The 13,862-nt window shown below is 48.2% G+C and overlaps 1 protein-coding gene across 5 annotated transcripts in view; it reads right to left on the bottom strand.

The window, feature by feature from the left end:
• The window catches only part of ZNF469 (zinc finger protein 469), a 77,522-nt gene that overhangs the window by 39,650 nt on the left and 24,010 nt on the right, over positions 1-13,862 (bottom strand). The gene's annotated exons all lie outside the window — the stretch shown is intronic.

The raw sequence follows: 13,862 nt of genomic DNA, 5'->3' as shown, positions 1-13,862 counted from the left end.
AAGAATAAGAGAAAGACTTCATTTACCACACATCTGATGGACTCATTTGTGGGTGCAAGCTTTAAAGTTACACAAAAGTCAAAATGAGAGCCAGGCCACTGTTTGTACCAATTTCTCTATGCAAACTTCTGAGTCACACCAAACGCCTCGTCAGGCAGGACAGGGGGAAAAAAAAGGCTTTATTTCAAGCCTCCGTGAAGAGAGCAGGGTGAGTGGCGCTTCCTTCAACTTTCTCTGACCTCCATCACTAATGCCAGGCCTGACGTTCCACACCATAGAATCAGCATCTAACTCATTCTTAGCAAAAATACACAGGGGGAGAAAGTGGATAAAAATCCTCGTGCTGGATCATAACATACTAACCAGAAGAGCGCTATGACGTAACCTTGTCCTTGGCTTTGCTTACAGGTACCTGCCAGATTATTTATTTTTTTAAGGAAGCCTTTGAGGAATAAAGTGTGCCTAAAAGTGGACTCGGATCGCAGTCTTTAGGACTATTAGCCGCTACAGCTGACACTTGCTGCCATCAGAGAATATAGCCTCCCTAATGTACAAAGATGTCCCAGAGACCAGAACGCATCCTCTCCAGCAGCCGACACCCAAATAAGCCAGGATTAACACCAGACAAACAATCAAGAAGAAAACAGCACCCTAATCAAGGAACTACCAAGGAGAAAACCACACCCCACCAACACTGGCAGGGCAGGCTACGGTATATAAACAGGGAGCAAACCCCACATTCACCAGCACTGACAATGTTCCCTAGTCGGGTAATGAAACACCAGCAATCAAACCAACCAAGCTCAGAGACCATCAAGAACTCCACATGTCTCAGAGAGCCTGTCCCAAGATGAGACTGGCTAACAACCCTTGAGGGAGATCAACTTCCATGAGAGGGTTGATTCTGGAGTTTTCTGGGGTTCTGTCTAAAGAACAGAAGATCCCTCCTGAAGATGGATCTGACCAAGACCAACCCAATCCTGCCTTTTATACCTTGCAGTAGCAACCAGGTGCATTCTAGACAGGAAAGGGATCACTTCCTCCTGCTGTGGCAACCAATGCTGAAGGGACACTGCTTGGGATTCTCAAGGTGATCTACAGCCCTCAAGACCAGGAGCCAATGATTGCCCAAAGTCTTCCACGAATCTGCCCAGTTCCATCTAAATTGGTAGCCATCACCATATCTGGCAGCCGTGAATTCCACAGTTTGACTACAGGACCTGCAAGTACTGGTTTGGTTATGCTGGTTTTGATGGCACAGAAAATCAGACCCTGTTGCATAAGGTGGCAGAAGAGGTGGTTGGGAGTGGTGAGGAATGGGGAGAAATCAGCGGCATCTCACAATGGGTTGGAGAAAAGGGTGGTCCTGGCCAGGATGATGGGAAGCCTAATTCTTTTTAGGGTTTTTAGCTAGGGGAAAAAAAAAAAAGGTAGGAGAGGAACATAATAAAGATGCATGACATTTATTCTTATTTGGAGAGAGATAGTTTTCCAACTCTTTTGCAACTCCATAGTTTGGGAGCAAAGCTCCCTCCAATGAAACTGACCACAGCAGTACCCAGAAAGTCCAGTCGGAAGGTTAATAAATACCAATTTAGGGAAAAAATCATTCATGGAGAGGGAGGTTATTGATAGCTGGTAGTAATGATGGCTCATTTAGCCTGGGTTCAGGAGGTCACTTACTTCAAAGTACCAGCTATTGGGGAAAGATAGCAAGAATAGGTGGGACTTCCCCACCACCAGGACCACCACCACACGCTTGAGCTATTCCAGAAACATTCTGGAAGAAAGCAAGACGATGAACCAGATAGTTTAGGACTCTTTATATGTTCTTCTAGAACCTTTGCTAGGTTCTCCTGCTCTCCTGATTTACTCCAGACTCTGATCACTCACCTCCAGAGACAAACCAACATTTTGCTTTTTGGACACCCAGCCACCTTCTCTCATCACCGCAAGCTCTTCTGGAGGTACCAGCTTTGCTGTTTCAATCGTTAAGCTACTGTCTCCTTCTCCCCACCCACAGCCCCCCATCAACACATTGTCTTCATCAGAGGCTGCAGCAGAACAGATGTCTAATTCATTCCATCTGGGCATCTCGCCTGCAGCTGCTTGCCAGGAGGGCTTTCAGAGAAAGCGCGAAGGAAAGTGTGGAACAGCAACAGAGGCAGGCAAGGAGAACTTCTCCAGTTGGTGGGGAACGGGAGGCCTTTCTAGGAAGAGGAGCCATGCTCCTCTGCCTCGGCCCTCTCGGCCCTGTGGCTTTTTTTAATCTTGCACTTGAGATGCTCTGCCAGAGATCAAGCCATCTGAGTGACAGTCAGGATTCAAGCATTTGGCTGTAAGCGCTCAAGAAGCTGGTTGTAGGAAGACGAATCCCCTTCAGACAGAAAGTGGGGCATATTTGTGTCACCCACCAGCTCTAACGCCAAGAAGCAAGTGACTCCAGTCTACTGTGGCAGACAAAGTGTTCCCTCCTCGTCGTCTCCAATACCATAATATCAGTGCAAGTGCAGCTTGTTTACATGCGCTCTTCAAATCCTCCTGCTCCAGGTTTAACTCTACCAACCTGCCTCAAGTCCTTCTCCAGATGTACCGGGCAGCATCTGTAATCATCTGAAGGGTGACATGATCTGTAGAAGTTACCAGGAGCAGGAGGATTTGGAGACCTGAAGAGGACCTTGATGGAGAGATGCAGGAACCGTGGCCTAGACAAAAGGGCCCAAAGCAGGTTTTAAGTTCAGTGCAACAAGATCACATGTGGAAGTGGGTCTGGCAGACACCCCCCTAATTCACCGGAGTATAAGAAGGGGAAGGAGGCGCAGCACAATCCGACTTGCAAGATTCTGTTATTAGAGCCCATCTCAGTAAAATTAGTTTTAGCCTTCCTGTGGAGTTGATTTTCTTCATGGGTCTGACCTGATCAGAAAGCCAGGATCAGAAAGTTATGATGTTGTACAATAACCCAAGGCACCAAACTGGGGAAGTCCCCAACTCTAAATTGGGTGGCTTTATTTCCAGGGGGAGGGGTCATTAGTAATGGGATTTTGCTCCACTTGCTTTATTTATTTATACAATATTTGGTTTCTTTAAACATTTCCTCCCATCCACCTGCACTCCAGAGTATATTTCAAACCACGATAAAACCGTGAAGAAGGAAAACAAACCTCAATGTGGACATTAAAAAAAAATGCTGCCATTTACTTATCCATCCATGCATCTCAAAACAGAAAACGGGCACACTTCAGGGTGGCTTCTCAATGCGCGGGAGAGCAGGTGCACATCAGTTAATATTGCACCCAAATAGTTTTGCTACAGGCAAAGGAAAAAAATGGAGATGTCTGCTTCTCTCTGTTCTGCAATGGAGGAGGATCAGGGTAGATGTGCACCTCGGTAAAGTTGAGGTGCTTCCTGAGACTGAAACAATCAAATGCCTGGAAAGCAAACCAGGTTTTCCAGTTCCAGAGTTCTTACAAAAGAAGCTCTCCAAAAATCTCATCCTTAAGTTGATATAGCATGAGGTTGTCTCTCTGGAGGACATGGTGAATTGAGTCCATGGTCAACTAACTCCAGAAATTAATCCAGAGGGAATTGGGTTTAGCCCCAAACATCCTAGGGACATGGGTAGAGAATTACTGAGGTGAGCTAGGATTAACTGTCCCTTTTTCCTCCTAAGATAGAAGTGATGCTCTAGAAGATCCTAAAAATCATTTTTCTTAAGGCCTTCCATCTCCCTCATCTTCTTAAGGGGGAGAAAATCCTTGGTAGTGCTGATTCTGACCATGCCACTGGGCATCTCCCCCCCCCAATTATTGTTTATTCAGGAAGGGGGAGGCAAGATGAAACAGCAGCCCACCCTTTGCAGCAGTTGAGAAGACTTCAGAAATGGCCCTCACCACCTAACCAGGTCATGGTTGGGGGCTACTGCTGGTGCACGGGAATGAATCAGTTAACTAGAGAATTGGCTGACTTGGTCAACTTGGTCAACATTTAGCCCGGTGTTATCTGCTCTGACTGCCCAAATCTCACCAGGGTTTCAGGCAAAGAAAGGCATTCTCCATGTGTTCCCTTCTCTTTTCTACTTGAGATGCCAAGGACTGGATTGAAGATTTCCTGCACACAAGTCATGTGCTCTGTTATGGAATTAAGTTTCTCTCCATTCAGAGAAAGCAGAGTGTGCAGTCAAAGTCCCCAGCTGAATGCAGCCCCCCTCCAACCACACTCAAAAATCAACAGCAAAGTTACTCATAATTGGGATACCCACAAAACCTGGAGGGTAACCCCTAAAATTATATATTAGTGTTAAGAAAGCAAGCTCCCCCTAAAAGCCCTAGCCCCACCTATGTGCATGGCACAGCCCCACCCACTGCACCCATTGCCCTCCTGAAAAATGTTAAGTCCCCAACCTCCAAAGGGCACATTTTGGGTTGCTGGTTGTCCAGAACAGAGAAACAGGCTGATGGACACCCTTATGCAGCTCTCCCGGAAGGCTTAACTGCATTACTCCTACTCTATTTTTGAAAAGCTAACATTTTAGTTTTGCTTCTGGATCTAGCCGGGTAGTGAACCAAGTCCCTCCACCCACCCCCCGCCGCCCAACCTGTCAACATCTCAAATGGAAAACCCGTTGGTTGAAAAGCCAGGATGGTATTATAATTACTACTCAATGTAGTAGCCTACATAAGTACAAGATAGCTGTCCAAGAAAAGCAGATGGCGAGCGAGAGGAGCTGCTCCCAGACTTAAATGCAGGCTCCCTTTCCCCCGAGAGCCCAAGTTCCAGCAAGGGCAAATAGCAGTTGGCCAGACTTGGTCTCCAGAGCCCTTATTCAGAGCCATTCCCTTCAATTGGGAACTTGCCCCACCCCACCCCTGGGCAAGAAAAAGGCTAAACAACTGTTTGCATTACCAAGGAAATTTGTACTCAAAGGACCTGGGAGGCAAAAGGACCTGCCCATGAGTGTCTCACGAATGTGGTCCAGGGCAGGGCTAAATGCTCAGGAAAAGCTTTTGTGGAGACAGCATTGCTCCTGCTGCCCTGACCGTGTCCCTGCAGATAGGGCCCTTGGCATGCTTCCTGTCCACCAATCTGTGGAACAAGGGGAGACCACCACCAGTCATGACCTTCCAGGAGCCCAGTATAGCAGCCTGCAAGAAGATCCCATTTTCTGCACCATCTGGGATAGGTAGGTCTGCACCCAAAGGAAGGTTCATCCAAAACAGTTGGGGGAGGGTGTCTCCACATGGACCGACCCTTGGCCGGTGCCAGGGCAGTAGTCCTGCAGCAGCATCATGTGCCCCCCACCTAGGAAGAGACAAGCTAAGTCTATGGGATGGCCTCCAACATCTCAAGAACCCAATGCATCTAATTCTTGGGGCATATCAGTTTCCCTTGTGTTCTCCCCCTGTGTTCAGAGAGTCTTCCTTGCTTTGTCTGACCCCTTGCTTCTCTCAGCAATTGGAAGGTCTTCGGCTTCGTTCAAGGGCACTTTTTCTTTCACTTTCTGCTTGGGAGTGAGACCACTTCCCTGGAATCCTTTCCGGTGAGTCAGATCTCCTGGTCCCTTCAGAACCACCCCCAGATCTTTCCTAGGGATTTCTTGGCACCACACTCCAGTTATAATTAAGGTCCAGTATACATAAATGAAATAAACAGTTGTGCTGTTCCTGTTTACCTCTCCCACTATTCCCTCTGCTGCCTCAGTTGTCAAATGATAGATTGTGAAGCTGTTTGAGGTAGAAACCCGCCTTTGCATATTCTCTCAACTTCCATGCACACCATCATCATTAGCAGAAGCAGCAGATTCATCACATATATCTCACCTTTCTATCTCACGGTCACTCAAGGTAGCTAACCATTTAAAAAAGCAGCAGCAGCAGCAAAGGCGCACGGATGGTGCCGTACAGCCAAGCGAAGCTGTGTAGATTTATGGGAGCCGTTTAGGATGTCAACGCATTTTACAGAGTTCCTTTTAAATGTGGGACACAGGAGTTCGGCCCTCTCAACTTTTCAACCTTCAGGATCCCAGCGAGGCTGTGCTACATCAGCTCCAGAACTGTTCCATTACAGCACCATGTGGAGGAACTCATCTCCACATGCCCCCTCACTCCCCTGCAATTCATTTAGCACTTGGCAATGCATGGAAGCTATTTTTAAAAAGGTATGCCAGACTCTCTCTCACAACCCAACTTTGAAGTGCAGTTCAAGGCTTTGTTGTCAGAAAGGCTGGGTGGGGAGAGGAAGAGGAGGATATTGAGGAGGGGAGGTGGAAGCCAATGGGCCAAACGACGGGGGAACAGATGGTCCTGAGCCAATCCATTCAGGGACAGATGGACGGAGAAGACCTGGGCCTATTTTCAGGGCAAGATTCCCACTGGCTGAAAGAAAGGGAACTCAACGCTTCTGCGCCTTTTCATTCCACCGTCCTTGGAGGAATTCCTCACGGCTCAAGCAACAGTCCCCACAGTGGCTAGTGTTTAAACCTGCACGTTACTGAGCCCTGATTAAGTTGGACAGGTCCAGGACTGCTGACAAACATTGAGGTGACCAAGAAGGAAACGGACTGCTGTGTACGGATGGAGCTAATAAGATGCAGATCTGTCGTTCGGAACAAAATGTTCTTCTTTCAAAAAGAATTGCTCCTGGACCACATTAAAAACAGAAAACCCCATCAGCGATGGGATATTATGATAAAGCTGCAGGAGAGGAATACGTATCACAACAGCTAGAGATCTGGGCAAGAGAGGTGGAATTCAACCAAGTCCTCCACTGGGCATGCAAACTTTAGCTTAATGTGGTTGCCTTCAAAATATTACACTGAAGGGGCTTAACAAGGTCTTAAAGATTGTCCCACAAAACCAAACCTGAAAGCAAATGACACAGAGGACAACGCTCAGCACTACCCAGGATTTCAGTGTGTACAGAACTGCTGTGAGTTCATATAATACACTAGCCAGATAAAGACCTAATGGCTCCATTCACACAATACCCTAAACTTAGTTTTGATCGTTTTTCGTGGGCTTAGCATGCTGGTGAACCCAGCCTTCTTGGTGAACGTATGGTTCGGGGTATTGTGTTAATCCAGAAAAGGAGTTAATTCAGAGATCAAGTTAAGTGTATTGTCTGAATGCTGCTTGTCTGTGTGCATAGACAGGTATCAATTTCAACACGTCGGCTCAAAAGCACTGGGTGGGCATATATTGCACTTGAACTATGGTAGAAAAAAGTTACTTTTCTCCATGTTAACAATACATGACAACAATACAACTCCTCCACTTCTTAGGTCAAGAGAGGGCAAGTTTGAACTTTGAAGTCTTTGTTATGGAAATGGGGTGGCGATGGCATGTCAGCGTTGGAGGAGGCAGAATAACCTTGCTTGCCCTGCGCCTGCGGAATTCAGAAACGCGTAACTTTAAGAATCAGCAAAACATCTCCCCAGAGGCTGCTTCCCGTGCCACGGAGTCCAAATACGACGTAGGGTGGGGAGGGAGAAATGAAAGAAGGAGAAGTCTCAGTGCCCATAAGCACCGACCGTTTTCCAGTCCAAGAGGAAATGAGAGAAAGAGAGGCGGTGTTTTTCCTTCTCTTCAAAGCACACAGTAAAATTCCTCTGCTTCATCCAGGGTAACAAGGATGCAAAATTCGTATCAGCTTTCCCCGGAAGCTGTTCCGAAGAGAAGTGGGCGTAAAACTGCAGGAAGCATCATTAAAAATGCCAGACCCAGCATAATGTAATATGACTCACTAATGGACATCGCAAAGTAAGCAAGAGGAATGAGGGATAGTGAGGAATTGTTCGGTCCCTGGCCGTCAGCGGGGGGTTCTACTCCAGCCCCCATCAGCTCATCGTGTGCTGCACCTCTGCACTGCATCCCACACAGTCTCATTAAAACACTACTACGGGATGAGTGCTGATGGAGCATTGTGCTCAAGAGGCCTGAGATAACTGTTTGGGAGCAAGGGTTAGATGGGGAGGGCTCCTCAGGCACCGTCAAATTAATCTGATTCCCATTGACTTACAATGGCCACCACCTTGACCCATCTCCAACAATCAGCTGAAGCTTTCCAAGCACATTCTAGCAACTCCTTTGATTCCATTCAGCCACTATACCTGTTGCCCCCTCCTCCTTTCCTCAACCTTACCAAGCTTAACATTTTTTCTAGTCCATCAACCGCCTGCCCCAAACACGTGAGTTTCTCCTGAGAAATCATCCCTTCCAAGTCTTTATATGGCCCAGGCTTAAATCCATAAGCCCCACAGAAGAAATAATGCTCTCTTCAGAATTCTAAACCCAACAGCTTTGAGGGCCAAAGTCTGTCTATTCCCCTCTATTGCCTGTGTGAGCCTACCTTGGCTGTTTTAGAAAACTGGTCCAATTTTTGGAAAACAAAGAGCTTTGGAACCACACATCAGATTAAGCAGAAGTATTCTAGTCTTTGGGCTTCCATGTATCTACCACCACAGTCTTTGGAAGATGGTTGAAATAGCACCCAATGTTCTTTCCAACTTGGGATCCATTCTTGTTCTGGGTGCTATGCTATTTTAACAGCCTTTTGGAGACCTGCTAGAGATTTCAACATACTACAGCCAACCTCACCGTCTAAGGCAACCATTTCAAACCATCATATATAGATAATAGTAGCAAAAACTCAAGAGTTACCAACAGAAGTGAATATGTGTAGCTCAGGGTTGAACTGTGGAGTCCTTGGGGTTCTCTGAGCTTGGTTACTTTCTCACAAATGTTTCGTTACCGGCTAGGCACTGAAGACATTACCTAGCCAGGTAATGAAACGTTTGCAAGAAAACAACCAAGCTCAGAGAACCCCAAGGACTCTACTCAAGAGTTAGCCCGGGGAACATTTGCCGGGAACCAATAAGCCATGCTCCGCGAGTATGAATGAGGACAGAATATGCTATCCTTGCACCAAATGAGATGGTGGATCCCCCTGATGTCCAGCAAGGATTTTGCCTCTTTGGGAATGTATATATACTTTGCAACAGGTGAAATATAAATGACCCACTGACTTGAAAAATTGCAAACAAGCTCTGATCTGGTGTAACAACTGACATGCTGCTACAGGGTTCACTAATAAGTTCATATTAAAAATGTAGTAAGGAAAGATAATCAAATGAATATAAAAATACTTCAATAGCAGGCTTAGTTTTATATGCTTTTCTTCCAGAACAAGCCAGAGGATTGACTGTCTACTTCAATGTTTCTCAACCTTGGCAACTTTAAGATGTGTGGACTTCAACTCCCAGAATTCCCCAGCCAGCAAGGCTGGCTGGGGAATTCTGGGAGTTGAAGTCCACACATCTTAAAGTTGCCAAGGTTGAGAAACACTGGTCTAATTAGTGCTCATGAAAGGCGCTCAGGGTCAAGAGGTGACCAGAAAAGCAAATCCAATATGTCTTCTCAAATATCTAAGGGCCTAATTTTCCAAATTAAATTCCAAAAGCAAACCTTCCTCTGAACAGCTCACAAGCAAGGGACAAGGTAATTGCCTGCCCCCACCATCCCACTCAGCCATTCCTTCCTTGTCTCCCAGTTGGCTTGACTCTAGTTGGTTGAAGAAGACAACATGGCTGAGTTTGCAAAGCCCAGCGAGGCCTTAGTGCGCTGTATTGATGCGAGAGCTGACCACTGGCACAAACGCCCTGCTTAAAAGCCTCCACAACACAGTCTACACCCCCCCACCCGCAAAAAACTGCCTATTCAACCAACTACCTTCAGTTTCATCAGTGGGCTGGGTCCAGTTTGTAGGTCCATGATGGAGCAGTCGGTTTGGACAACTGACATGGGGATCGTGTCTGTGGGTGCTGCTTGCTGACTGCTTGGTGTGATGTTGGTGGGGAGAAAATAAATAAATCAAGCATACTCCAGACCAGCTCATGATTCCCTGGAACAATTTCTCTTTTTTTGTAGGGGGATGCCCTGCCTGAGTCACCCTTTTCTGAGTTGTGGCCAAAGGGAACAACCAGGAAGGCTGTTGGAGACCAACACTTCTGCCAACCAGCCTGGCCTTCATTCAAAGCCCCCTCATTAGCCCTTCCATTAATTTCTATGGCACTAGCAGGCACGGGGCGGGGGGGGGCTTTTAAGCAGGTGGTGGGTGGGACACCCGCCCTTCCAAGAGATGTCCAGGAGGCCCATTTTTATACCTTTTCAACCTTTGTTTTGAGGATTTCAATCTGCTCCTTATTCAGAATGCCACAAACTGGGTTACAAAAGGTTGGCTGTTGGTTTATCGAATACAGTAGTTTGTCTGTCTATTCTGCACCTTAAGTTTTTTACATAAGCCGCCTTCAGAGGACAGCATGGACGCGTCAGAATAAGCAAAAGACCAAAAAGAAAAGAAAAACAGTGCGACCCATTGCAAGACTGGATCTAATCCCTGCCCAATTAAGTCAGCCTCTTTTGCCCAAACCTCGAGAAGGCTGCAGAATTTGTCTTTTAAATGTCACCACCGCACGCCCAAGAGGCTGCCTTGCAAAAAGCAGGGCCTGTGAAGAGTTAAGCAGAAAGCAAAACAAAACAAAATCGACTCAGATTTCTTTAACACTCAGACTCGACCCCCCCTCCCCACCCCCAATCTTAGCAGGGCTGGCACTTAGAGAAAGTTTTACAAATCCAGAAGCTGAAGGGGCTGTTTTCCATTTGACAGGAGGGAGGGAGGGAGGGAGGGAGACAAATCCAAGTTAATTGAGGAAACAGAACCCTTCCCACTGCCTCTGCTCAGTTTCCAGCAGCAGACATTATGAAAATAAAATGAAAATTAATTTCGGCCAACCCCCAGGTTACTTATGACGCTTTCCAGCTGGTGGGAACTCTTGCTCGCTCGCTCTCGGCTCAGGAACCCAGGTGGGGTGTGTGCAGCCGGGGGTGAGACACCGAACCACAGAAGCACACCTGATCCCACCAGGGCGAAAGGCCTCCTCTTTTTTTCAGACAGAAACCAGCAAGGCCGATGCAGCAGATCTTATGAGGTCCGGGCGCAAGGACAGAAGAACAACTCAGTGCACAGATCCTTGATCCTTTTTCCACCAGCTAGATGGGGAGTTAGATGAGGAGTCTTTTATCCCCCCCCCCCACATCCCCTGTCATCCTCCTAGCTTATTAGTTATGCTCCTTCCCCCATTCATCCACACAACCATCCAGTTTGGGTCAGGGATAACAAAAGATAACACGAGGTGTCCCTTTCCTGGGGTGCATGCATCCCCAGACTTCCCCAGCCAGCATGCTTTAAGATGGGGAGACTTCAACTCCCAGAGTTCCCCAGCCAGCATGCTTTAAGATTCATAGACTTCAACTCCCATGCTGGCTGGGGAATTCTGGGACTTGAAGTCCACACATCTTAAAGTTGATAAGGTTGAGAAACACTGGTCTAAATCACCAGTAAGAAGCGCCGATGCCCGCTTATGCTTCGCAACAGGGAATAAAGCAGTTGGGCAAAGGTTTAGTTCTTTCTCTCCCTCCGTCCCTTTATATATAAATTTGCTTCCATTGAAAAGAAATCTGGGAAACCGCACTTCTCAGCTCAGCACAAATAACAACTGGAAAGTCACTTAAGGAGAGTCTCCGCCGTAGATGGAGGGCCAAGGCAAAGGGAAGCGAAGGGAGTGCGCTGGGCCAGGAATGCCTTGCTGAAGCTTCTTCGTGGCACAGGGGGCCTGGCACACTCCACACTGGATTGCGTTGGCAAAGGTAATCCAATGCCAGCAGTCCCTCCTCAGGCCATGCTAAGCCCCCTTGACTGCTTCAAGGTCACTCCTGCCCCAAAGGTGATCCCTCAAGTGGGGGAGGGGGCTTGCAGTCCCCATGAGCAATGCCAGCCTTTGAACTGGGTCTGCAGGCCTGGGGGTAACTCTCCTCAAACCAGCATCATCTACGCATGTACAATATCCCATCATCCCCAACCAGTGGGGCATAATCTGTGGGCATGTAGACAGTACACCCTCCCTCGCCATACTTTACATTAAGAAATTAAGGACAGTGGAGGTGTAAATAAAAATTCCCTGTAAACTGTGGTTTCCCTGGCAGTGCCCACATTTTCCCTTGGGCACCAAGCCATCAAAGATTCCAGCAGCTGTTGGGACTTCCAACAGTGCAAGCCCAGCTAGGACCTTTCCATGCCAAGAGCCATTTGTAGCTGCCCAGATCTGCTCTGCACCCCGTGATCACATCCCATCACCTCTTCTTAGCAGCTGAAGCAAGTGGCATCTGGCTGGATGAGAGGAACCACCCAGAAGGCAGTTTCCAACTGGAAGACTGGAGACGTGCAGATCTTGGGGGGGGGGCAAGGGAACCACAGAAGGGGACTCTCCCCTCACCCCTCCTCCTGGCTCCTGAATTTGAGCTGCCCATCTGGTCCTGCAAGAGGAAAGCTGGCTGGATGGCTTTGCAGCTCCCCTGAACAGCCAGGAGTGAAACCACCATTGTCCTCCTCTCCAAGCCAAGTGCCCAGCCCTTGAAGACAACGAAGACAATTGTGGGTTGCCTTCCAAGTGCTTCTGAGGGTCTGGAGAATGGAAACAGAGGTGGCCTGCTTAGGAACGCCCTCCTGCTGTTCTTGGCCCACGTCCTTCCCCATCACACCACTCCAGTTGGTGAGATGCATGTTCATCCTTTTTTCCATTCCTGGCAGAAAAAGCGGTACCAACTCAACCAAGGGGCAATTCACGGGACTCCATTTAACCCGAACGGTTTCTTCCCTTCTTGAGACCGCCTTTTGGTCGAGACGTGTAAGAGAGGCTTTTCTGCTCATTGAAGCAATCGTTTCAGAGGCACAGCCACATTTGGTTGGTGCTTCTCAAGACTGTCGATAGCTTGGCTACAACCCACAGTGTGTTGGTCCCAACTCTTAAGCGAAAGGGGCTTCTCTACTTAGTTCACAGGAGAGGAAGACCCCCGTGAGACACAGTGAGACGGACTTCTGAAGGAACACTCCCAGAACTGCCCTGCTAGACATGGTGGTGGAAAAACTGGCTGGAAAGGTCTAATTAAAAGAACTTGCATTGCTGGGGTCTGATGCATCTCTATTTAGACTGCTCTGGAACGATGAAAAAGACCACAGATGCTCCCAGAGCTGAACTGAACAAGCAAGGGGCCAGGGGCTCTGACTTATACATTGCTCTTCTAAATCATACCCCCCCTCCACACCAATACAATGGAGGGACTGTCCCCTCAGGACAGGCTAAAAAGACACCTCCTTCTTTAGCATTGTGAAGGAAATAAAGTTCCCTTCCCATCCATCTGGGAATGCTTTCCACATCTTAGAGAGGTTTTCCAGCGCCAACCACTTTGTCCTTTCTAGGTTGGTTCTGGGCTTCCCTTCCCAGGGAAAGACAGAAGTTCCCATCAGGAGCCAGGCAGAGGGAGAGTTAAAAAAAAAAAGAGTGTGAGAAAAAGACGGAAATTGAGAGGAGGAACATCTCAGATCAAAGACAGCTTCTCTGCTCAGCAGATGATCAGTTTTATCCTCGCTTTTTATTTTTTGCAGATGAACCCAGAAGGTTGGAGGGGGAGAAGATGAGCCCTTAACTCTTCCCCTCCCAAGGTCCTCGTGGGCTCGCTGTCACCGGGAGGGGGGAGGCTTTCTCTCCCGGGGGGCAACCGGCAGGGCCCGGGCCCTTCCCCTGCGGGGGGGGGAGGAGACGGCTCGGCTTCGTGCCTTCGGACGCTCCGCGAAGCCTTCCGCCCTCGGGGTCTGCCCTGCGCCGAGGCCGTGAAGGGAGAGAGAGAGTCAACCCCAGCGCCCCCCCCCCCCCACGGCACCTTCCTGCCCAAACAGTGATGCAACTTGTTCTAATTTGCAGAAGGGGGGCGGAAGAGGGGGGAGGAATCCATCACCTTTAGGGTGAAAAA

Source organism: Python bivittatus, unplaced genomic scaffold, assembly GCF_059951505.1.
Source record: "Python bivittatus isolate LINGU-HERP-01145 unplaced genomic scaffold, Pbiv_v1 ctg000190_np1212, whole genome shotgun sequence".
Classification (NCBI taxonomy): Eukaryota; Metazoa; Chordata; class Lepidosauria; order Squamata; family Pythonidae; genus Python; species Python bivittatus.
Note: the sequence above shows the minus strand (reverse complement) of the source record. Positions and strands in the feature narration are given on the sequence as shown.